Consider the following 11,332-nt stretch of genomic DNA (forward strand, 5'->3'; position numbering starts at 1 on the left):
GAATTACAGGTTATTGGGGTAAGAACATCCCCTGCGGAATCTTAAGTATAAATTCTCCCTAGCTGGTTCCTGGGGCCACATCTTGTGATTCTCAGGTACCATATCTAAGGCACCAGCTTCCTATTTTGAGCTTCCCAGGGAGCATCTCCACCAGAGCTCCCTCAATCTCACATAAGAAAAGTGACCTCATCTCTTCTTCCCTCCCTGCAGCCCCTCTTCTGGAATATATATTCACCTTCTCCCTGTTGCCCAGACATGGAAACTTTAATCATACTGTTCTCCTCTCTCCCTCCAACGTCTAGTGAGATGTCACATCCTGTGGATTTTATCTCAGTAATGTCTTTTGGTCCTCATTCCTTCTCTGGTTATCTTTGGCCAGGATTATTTTAACAGTCTCCTAACTAGTCTTCTTATGCAATCCAACAATATAATCTTTATAAAGCATGGGTCATGTCATTCTCTTTGGTTGGTTCCCCCCTGAATACGAAATCCAGTAGGATCTCCTTGGCTTGCTCTTCCCAGACTTCTCCAATCTGACTCAGCTTTCTCCTTCTAGCTTTGATCTCTTCAGATTCCTCCTCTTTCAACCTCCAGGCACACTGATCCCCTTGCATTTGCAAATGTACTTGTATTTCTGGACTCTAAGACTTCATTTCCATGTTTCCTCTCCTAGAATTCTCTTTCAGAGCTCTGTCTGCTGAAAGTCCACCATCCCTATTAGGTCCTGTCAAACTGATATGAAGGATGTGATTTCCAGTGTTCTCTCACAAATAGCCAGTTTCTTAACTCTCTGACCATCAATTTTCTTTCCTGTGAAAAAGATATAATCCCTTCCAAGTCTATGGGGAATTTCTAATGAGTGCACATAAAGCACTTAGCATGGTGCCTCTTACAGAGGAAATGGTAACTAAACCTTAGCTCTTACGGTTACCATGCCTCTTTTATAAAGCTTCGCCTTACTGCAAAGTAACGTTCTTGCCTTCCTGGGCTCTCTCCATTCTGGTGGACATTTAGTCTTTCAGTTATTTATGTAGAAGTCTGTCCTCACACCTGATAATGACCCCTTAAAGGGCAGGGCTTCTCCTATATATTTCTGCATGGTGTCCCAGCACAGTGCCTAGAACTGAATTGAATGTAGGGAGAATCCTTTATTGCTGTCAGCTTTGGAAGTGCAGGGGAATGAAGCGAGCCAGCTCTATGGAATCAGAGGGCAGTTTTGAATCCCACCACAGCACTGGGTGGTGAGAATCTGTACACTTACATCACTTACTCTCCCCCCACCTAGTTTCCTTACCTAGAAAATGGGGGAAAATATTAATATCTACCTCACAAGCTTGGGAGGAGCTTATGTATGCCAAAGAATTTTCTAGTTGTTTGCTTTTAAAACTTAGCTTGTCCACTCATGGTGGTCTGCTTCCCCCTTGTGGATAAAATTCAAACTGCATATTAAACTCCTAATCCAGAAACCAGAGGTTTATCTCAGCATTGTTTAGATTACTGAAAAACTGAAAACAAACCAGGCCTCCAAATAGGAGTTTGGCTAAATATATTGTGCTACATCCATACAGAAGAATATTATCAAGCCATTTTAATATAATTAGATAGATGTCTATGGTATACTGCTAAAACTCTAGTTATAAACATATAAGCAATGCCCCAAGTTTTCTAAATATCTCTATACATATGAAGAGATAATCCATTAAATGTCTAAATAGTGTTTAATGGGTGGTGGAATTCAGCTTCTTTTCATTTTCTTCTTTACAGTTGGATGTCTGATTTCTCACAATGAGCATATATTTTTGCTGTTAGAAAAATAGAGCTCCTTTAATTGTTGGGAAACTTGTCAGTAAAAACAGATACCCATTAGTACCTGTTGTGACAAGCCAATCTGAATCAGGGAGTACTATGAATCACATATTTAAAAAAATATTTCGGGATGCCTGGGTGGCTCAGTAGGTTAAGCATCTGACTTTTGATTTCGGCTCAGGTAATGATCTCATTGTTCATGAGATAGAGCCCAGAGTTGAGCTCTGCACTCAAAGCCATGGAGCCTGCTTGGAATTCTCTCTCTCCCTCTCTCTGTGCCCTTCCCCTGTGTGCATGTGCATCTTATTAACAGGCTGAATCACAAAGACCATGTGATCATATGTATAGATGCCGAAAATGCATTCAACAAAATTCAGCACCTGCATATAATAAATACACTATAATAGGAATGAATAGTAGGAATAGTAGGAATAGAAGAGAACTGGTACTTCCAGACAATGGAATGTCATTCAGCACTAAAAAGAAATGAGGTATTAAGCCATGAAAAGACACAGAGGAACTTTAAATGCATATACCAAGTGAAAGAGGCCAACCTGAAAAGGCTATATACTGTATGATTCCAATTATATGACATTCTGGAAAAGCCAAAAATCTGGATGCAGTAAAAAGATCAGTCAGTGTTTCTATCAACAATAGCCAGCGTATGAAAAGACCCCAAATGTCCACAGATGGATGAATGGATAAAGAAGATGTGGTATATATACGCAATGGAGTATTACTCAGCAATCAAAAAGAATGAGATCTTGCCATTTGTAACTACGTGGATGGAACTAGAGGGTATCATGCTAAGCAAAATTAGTCAGTCAGAGAGAGACAAAAATCATATGACTTCACTCATATGAGGATTTTAAGACACAAAACAGATGAACATAAGGGAAGGAAAGCAAAAATAATATAAAAACAGGAAGGGGAACAAAAACATAAGAGACTCTTAAGTATGGAGAACAAACAGAGGGTTATTGGAGGGATTCTGGGAGGGGGGATGAGCTACGTGGGTAAGGGGCACTAAGGAATCTACTCCTGAAATCATTGTTGCACTATATGCTAACTTGGATGTAAATTGAAAATAAACAAACAAATAAATAAATAGAAAGAAAGAAAGAAAGAAAGAAGAAAAAGATGAGTGTTTTTCAGGGGTTAAGGGGAGGGAACGGTGAATTGGCACATAACAAAGGATTTTTTAGGGCAATGAAACTATTCTGTATGATATTACAATGGTGGATACATGTCATGTTACATTTGTAAAAACCTACAGAGTGCCGGGCATCAAGAGTGAACACTATAGATTTTGAATGATTATGATGTTTCCTCTAAGTTCATCCATTGTAACAAATGTGCCACGGTGTAGGATAGGAATAGTAGGTAAGGCTATGCACTGTGTGGGGACTCTCTGTACTTTGTGCTCAATTTTTCTGTGAACCTAAAATTGCTCTAAATAAAAAAATCTACTAAAAATAGCTGGTACATCCATGCAATGGAATATTATCCAGCAACAAAAGAAATGTGTTATCAAGCCACACAAAAACATGAATGCATATTAAATGCATATTGCTAAGTGACAGAAGCCAAGCTGCAAAGGCTACTTACCATAGGATTCCATTTATAGGACTCTGGAAAAGGAAACTATACAGGCAATACAAATAGCAATGGTTCTCAGAAATTTAGAGGGGTCAGGGGAGTTGAATAGGTGAAGCACAGGGGATTTTCAGGGTGTGAAACTTTTATGTGACATTAAAATGATGGGTATACTGTGAAATTGTCGAAACCCATAGCACTTTAAGGCACAAACCATGAACTTGAATGTAATCAATTAACAACATAATTTGAGCAGTAGGAGGATTTCACAATGGAGTTTAGACTTTGACAAAAGAATCTAACTGTATTACACATGTATGAAGTAACCTCACTGTAGGGGTGAGGGGAAAAGGTGTCGGCCTGATGGACTTGGGAAATGAGTAGAAGAGTAAGAGTAGAGGCCAGTAAACATAAACACTGTACCTAGTTGCTAAAGTTGTTTTCCACGGGGTACAGGATAATAATGCTGAACCACTACACATGTATACTGGAATTGAACAATTAAATAAATGAGTGTCAGGTGGGGGAACCAGGTTTCCCACTGTTGCAGTGACAGGTTACAGATAAGCATGTAGGGAAGGCTAAGATGATCTACGTGCGAGTGGATTAGAGCTAGAGACAGTGTGAAATCATGTTTGGCTTACTGTAGACACAGATCGATACAGAGAGAGATATTCACAGATATTCTCTCTATTCACAGAGAGATATTCACAGAGATATTCCTGTGCACATACAGGAGTCGGTATAAACACATATAGTTCTTTCCTCTCTCAGCTGACAGGGCCTAGAAGCCGTGACACTCCAGTGGCAACAAGCATACCCAGCACCAGATCTGGGTTTCGTTTTTATAGAACAGCTTGAGATATGATTCACATACATACAATTCACCCATATAAAACATATACATTAAAAAATTATTTATTTTGAGAGAGAGAGAGAGCATGTGAGTGTGTGAACGGGAGAAGAGAGACAGAGAGAGAGAGAGAGAGAGAGAGAGAGAGAGAGAGAATGAATCTCAGACAGGCTCCACACTCAGCACGGAGCCCAATGCAGAACTCCATCTCATGACTACGAGATCATGACCTGAGCTGATATCAAGAGTCGGATGCTCAACCAACTGAGCCATGCAGGCACCCCTATAAAGTATATATTTATACGGTTTTATTGTGGTGCAACTATCACCATAATCATTTTTAGAATATTTTCACCAAACTCCCCCCCACCAAACCCATTAGCAGTTACTCTCTGTATCTCCCCAACCTTCCCACCTCTAGACAACCACCAATATACTTGGACCCTGAATTTGCCTAATTGAGACATTTCATATAAGTGAAATATTGCAATGTGTGGTCCTTGTCCCACTTAGCATAATGTTTTCAAGGTTCATCCATGTTGTGGTATGTATCAGTACTTAATTCTTTTCATGGCCAAACAATATTCCATCATATGGATATGCCAGATTTGATTTATCATCCATCAGTTTGTGGACAATCAGGCTCTTTCTACTTTTCGGCTATTAGGAATAATGCTGCTATGAACATTTATGTAGAGCTCCCTGGAAGAGGCGAAGACCCAGCAGAATCTGTCCTGCAGCCAACCAGGCCCAGAAGGAAAACTGGCCACCTGGGGAAACAAAGAGACGGAGGCCTGGGTCTTTCATCAGCGTTTGTCTAACCCAGGGGAATGTGCTGGTCTGTGAGGTGAAGGGAGGGTAAGACCCTCAGCTTCAAAATGTTTCTAAAATCGCTCTCACTCGAATCCCAGACTCACGGTACCCACCTTGCCACATTTCCCCTGCACTCCCTCCATTCACATGGTGAATTCCATCTAACCTCACAGAAACACATTGTACAAAACCTTGCTCTCTCATGCGTCTCACCTAGACACATCATCCCAACCTTTGGACATCCTCTCTTCAGAGCATGACTCACACTCCATGCCATTCTTCATGCCAACTTCTTCTCCAGGTATGCCACACTCAAATCTTCACACTTAGGTCTTCCCAATCTTGCCAACTCTGTCTTTTTTCATCACATCTTGTGGATGGGGAGCTGTCAGGATGCTTCCCAAGTAACTTCTAGTAAAAAAGGAAGGGGGCCGGAAACCTCCTACCCTGCCTTGTTGTTCTAAATTCTGTTCCACGTCCCAGGGCTTTCTCAAGAACTTCTAGCGGATGATTCCTTTTCTGGAGGATACCATTTGTGCATTCTGTAGTATGTAGATTGACAGTCAAGATTTTATATACTGTTGATTCCATTATCCGAAGTAGTTTCCCTTTTATTAACATATTACATTATGGGGCACCTGGGTGGCTCAGCTGGCTGAGCATCTGAGTTGGTTTTGGCTCCCATCACAATCCCAGAGTTGGGGGATGGAGCCCTGCGCTGGGCTCCACGCTCTCTCTCTCTGCCCCTCTTCCTACTGCTCTCGCTCTCTCTCAGATTAAAAAAAAAAACAACTTATTATATTCTATGGTACATTTGTATTCTATGGTACAATAAATGAACCGATGTTGATACATTATTATTAACCGAAGCCCATGCTTTATTCGGATTTCTTTAGCTTTTATCTGATGTCCTTTTTCTGTTCCAGGATACCCTCTAGGACACTGTATTAGTCATCATGTCTCCTTAGGCTCCTCTTGGTGGAGGCAGTTTCTGTGACTTTCCTTATTTTTACAACCTTGACAGTCTCGAGAAGGACTGGTCAGGAACTTTGTGGAATGTCCTTCTATTGAGATTTTTCTGATATTTTTCTCATGCTTGGACTGCAGTTATGCATTTTAGGAAGATGACAGAAGCCAAGCACCATTTCACATTATAGCAAGGGATGTGGTATCAACATGACTTACCAGTGTTGATATCAACATTGATGTGTCTGAGGCAGCGTTTGTCATACTTCTCCACTGCAAAGTTACTCTTTCCCCCTCTCTTTCTACACTATCCAGTTTGGAAGCCACTGCACAGCACACACTTAAGGACTGAGAAGTTATGCTCTCCATTCTTTTATTATTATTATTATTATTATTATTATTATTATTTTAATCTTTATTTACTTTTGAGAGAGAGAGACAGAGCACGATCAGGGGAGGGACAGAGAGAGAGAGAGAGACACAGAATCCGAAGCAGGTTCCAGGCTCTGAGCTGTCAACACAGAGCCTGATGCAGGGCTCGAACCCACAGACAGACCACAAGATCACGACCTGAGCCGAAGTCGGACGCTTAACCAACTGAGCCACCCAGGTGCCCCAGATGCTCTCCATTCTTGAGGGCAGAGTTTCTATTGATTTTTAAACTATTTGTTATTTCCTCAGTGGTTACTCTAGGGCTTAGAGAGTGTTTCGTAATTTATCATAATATCCTTCAGATTAATATTAATTTAATCCCAATGATATATAGAAAATTTGCTCCACTCCCCCTACTTCGTGCTATTGTTGTCACATGTTTCTATAGGTTGAAACCCAACAATACAGTGTTATAATTGTTGCTTTACATAATTTTGTCTTTTGACGAAACCAAGAGGACACACACAAATACCTCCCTATTCCCCTATAATTTCTTTCTTCTCCCCTCTTTCGAACTGTAAAATATATCTCTTTATGTTAGAGATCCAACAATTCATTTTTTAAAATGATTATTTTGGAAAGCGAGAGAGAGAGAACTTGAGTAGGGGAGGGGGAGAGAGAGAGGGAGACACAGAATCTGAAACAGGCTCTAGGCTCTGATCTGTCAGCACAGAGACTGATGCGGGGCTTGAACTCATGAGCAATGAGATCATGACCTGAGCTGAAGTCGGACACTTAGCTGACTGAGCCACCCAGGTGCCCCCCAACAATTCAATTTTCAAAAACAGATTTATGGAGATATAGTTTGTATATCATACAATTCACCCATTCAAAGTGTACAATTCAGTGGTTTCAGGATATTCACAGACACGTGTAGCTACCACCTCAGAAAGACATTCTATACCCTTTAGCCATCATCTCCCTACAACCTCTGAGTATCTGCCTTTCTCTCTAGTTTTCATGGTAGTAGTCTGTCCTGTGACTTCAATTCCCTACAAGATCCAAGAAGAGTTGTTGATTTCCAGTTTGTTCAGATTGTTTTTCTTGTTGTAAAAATGGGATTGACAACTTCCAAGATTTTTCTATGTCTGACAAGAAAGTTCAGTTTCTCCATTCTTTGTTTTTCCCTTTCTTTTTTCAGATTGTATACTAATGACCTATCTTCAATTTTCCTGATTCTCCTGCTGACTTAAATTTACTTTTGAGCCCTTATAGTGAATCTTCATTTCAGGGACTGTACCTTTCAACACCAGAATTTCTACTTGGCTTTTTCAAATAATTTTTATCTATTGATATTTTCTATTTGATGAGTTACTGTCATAATTTCCTTTAGCTTTTTGAAAATATAGTATCTTCTTTGGAATCTTTGCCATATAAGTTCAAAATCTGGGCCTCCTCAAAGTAGTTTCTATTGTCACTGTTTTTCCTGTATAGGGTTATAGTACTGTTTCTTTGTATCGCTCATAGCTTTTGAGATAATACTGTGTAGCCACTTTGGATTATGATGCACCCCTCTCAGGGCTTATTGATGTTGCTCTGTTTTGTTAATTTTGTTGGTTTGCTTAATGGCTTCCCTGGGCTAATTTTGTGGAGTCTATTTTCCCCTACAGTGTGTAGCCTCTGACATCACTGCTCAGTTCTCCTATGTGCTTTCCTAGAAGTCACTCTGGCTCAAAAAACTTAATGTTTAGCCAGTCAGAGGTTGTGCTTAATTAAGCCTCTTGAGCCAGTAAGGCTTCTACTCTTTGTTAATGGATCTGTGTATGACTTGGGGGACTCCTTCAAGTCTTCCCCATGTTTAGTCAGTGACTAGTGCCTTTCACATGCCTGCTCTGGCTGGTCCTTGATGTGTGTGTGATACCTAGACATGCACCCAGCCTTCTGGACAGGGACTATTGTAACTATTATCTTACAAGGCCCTTTTTAAGCTATTTCTGTGGTTCTTTCCGTTAAACTCCTGGATGGCCTGCTGTTTCATTTGTTATTACTTGTTTTATAGAACTGTTAGAACTGGAATTGCTTACAACTAGTATCTCTATTTTCAACAATGCCTAAGTCATGCATTCCTCCACACTATGGACCAAAGTCAGCTCCTTCTGTGGAGCTTCCAGCCTTCCCTTCTTGCCTTCCCTCTGGACAGGTGTCTAATCTATTGCATTGGAGCAATAGGGGAGGTGGAAGGGACAGCCTGTTTCTCCTGGAGTGACGCGTGTCCTACAAGTGGAGCTGAGGAAACTCCAGGACTTCTCCTCTTGACATGGAAACTCAACCCTACAGGTGGGATTTGGGGGGAGGAATGGAGACCCAAGGTCTTTCTGATTCACTCCTTCCGGGATAGAACCTTTGCCTTCTAAGTGGGGCCTGGTAGAATGAGAGTTTGCCGTCTTTTCATCGTGGCCCTGGACAGAACATCTGCCCTACAGGCTAGAGCATGGGGGGTGGGGTCAGAGCCCCGGTATACTTGGCCTTCCTTGCCGTGGGCTGAGCCTCTAGGTAGAAGCAGGAGCTAGGTTGGGCATGGAAGCCCATCTTCTTAGCTGCAGCTGACTAAAGCTAAGCTTCTGTACCATGGAGCTGGGGGGGCAGATGAGGCTGTAACTTTGAAGATCTCAGACCTGAATGAGATTTCAGCCTCTTAACAGGATCTTTTTTCCGAGTCCCTTTATTTCACTGAAAAGGTTTATCAGGTTGTTGATGTTTAAAGTCTTTTAAAACATTCTGTTCTTATATGAAGTCTAGAATAGTTGGTTTTTCTTGAACTCTGTAAGATCCCAAATGTCTGGATTCTATTTGCTTTCATTTTGGCTTGTCAATCATTGATTTTGCCTGAGTTTCTCTCTTTCTTATCGTAGCTTGCCAAAGGCAGCAAGTATCAACCACAAATATTACTAACATTCTGTTTTCTAATATCTTCTAGAGCTGTCAGCACAGTAGGCTTATGTAGAGGAGACAATTTTACCGTACGTTTTGCCAGTTTGTCACCATCCTTCCAGGCTTTGACATCAGTTTTCTCACTCCCAGAGAACTAGGCCAATGTCACCTATTTTAGTTTTTGTGACATTAGTAGTACACTTGTAGAAGCAACCTCTAAACAAAATGACTTAATACAGAACAATGCAGGGTGGTGGTTCCAGGCCCATACACTTGCTTCTAAGAATGAAAAAGAATGATGCATGCAACCCCCACAGTCCTATCTCCTTCCATCAAAGCCCTGATCACAGTGAATTGTTTCTCTTGTCTAATTACAATGGGAACTCCAATTATACACTTAAAAAATCTAAACACAGCTAACATCTTATGAGCACCATACATGTATTACATTGTGTAATCCTTGCAATAACCCAAGAAATCACAGCACTATTCTAATTCACAGAAGAGACCGTAAGACTCAAAGCAAATCCACAATCTAGATCTAGCTGGCTCCCGAATGAGAGCTCTCACACTACCTCACATTTTTTTTCTGTATTCCTAAACCTCTACTAAAACTCACTTCAGAAGAATGAAGCTCCGTCTCTAATTAACAAATTAGGAACAAGTTGACTTCTAATGCCACAGATATTCACATAGAAATTTACAGCATATCTACTGCCCACCACGGAGTGGATTTTATTTGTAAAAATGAATTATTCTTTCTGAAAAAAGTCTCTACATTTCTGAATTATAAAATCCTTATTAAAGTATTTCTTACTATCCTATCACGAGGTGAAATATACAGAAATGGTACACAATACAACATACCCCGAATCATACTGTTAGGTTATAGAGTACTTATAATTTTTAAAAAATATTTATTCTTGAGAGAGAGAGAGAGCGAGAGCAAGTGTAAGTGGGGGAGGGTCAGAGAGAGGGAGACACAGAATCCAAAGCAGGTTTCAGGCTCCGAGCTGTCAGCACAGAGCCCGATGTGGGGCTCGAACTCACAAACCGCTGAGCCGAAATCGGACGCTTAACTGACTGAGCCACCCAGATGCCCTGAGTAATTTTTTTGTTTATTTATTATTTTTGAGAGGATGGGGGAGGGGCAGAGAAAGAGAGAGGGCAGAGAAAGAGAGAGGGCAGAGAAAGAGAGAGATGGAGACACAGACCTGCAGGAGGCTCCAGACTCTGAGCTGTCAGCACAGAGCCTGACATGGGGCTTGAACTCACAGACCACAAAATCATTACCTGAGCCAAAGTCGGATGCTCAAGTGACTGAGCCACCCAGGTGCCCCTAGAGTACTTATGACTTGGACACTCAGTTTTATGAAGTGTCCCAGTGAAAAGGAGCAGTAGTGTGTGTATTAGTTTGCTGTGCTGCCATAACAAAATCCATAAACTGGGTAGCTTAAGAAACTGAAATTTATTTTCTCACACTTCTGGAGGCTGGGAGTCCAAGATCAAGGTGCCAGCAGGGTTGGCTTCCTCTGAGGTCATCTTCCTGCTGCCTCTTCCCACGGTCTTTCCTCTGAGCACATACATCCCTGGTGTCCTAATCTCCTTTTCTTATGAGGACACTGGTCCCATATGAGTAGGGCCTACTCTAATGGCTTCATTTTAACTTAATTACTCATTAGAGGCCCTATTTCCAAAAATAGTGATATTCTGAGGTACTGGGCATTAAGGCTTTAATTAGGGAACACAATAACAATATGGAAGAAGGGGGTGGTTTAGTCACCAAAAACCACTATTTAAATCATAGTGAATGTTGTAAGAAGCCATGACTACTTTCTTTTGCCCACTTTCATGTATCTATGTCATATATAAATATGTATAATAACACCTTTTCATACTCTACTGCTGATCAAAAATTAACAGAAGTCTTTTATACACATACCAGCATTCAACAGGAAAGAAAAGTTTATTTTAATTGAAGTACAGTTGACATGT

The sequence above is a fragment of the Panthera leo genome, chromosome A1 (genome assembly GCF_018350215.1).
Source record: "Panthera leo isolate Ple1 chromosome A1, P.leo_Ple1_pat1.1, whole genome shotgun sequence".
Lineage (NCBI taxonomy): Eukaryota > Metazoa > Chordata > Mammalia > Carnivora > Felidae > Panthera > Panthera leo.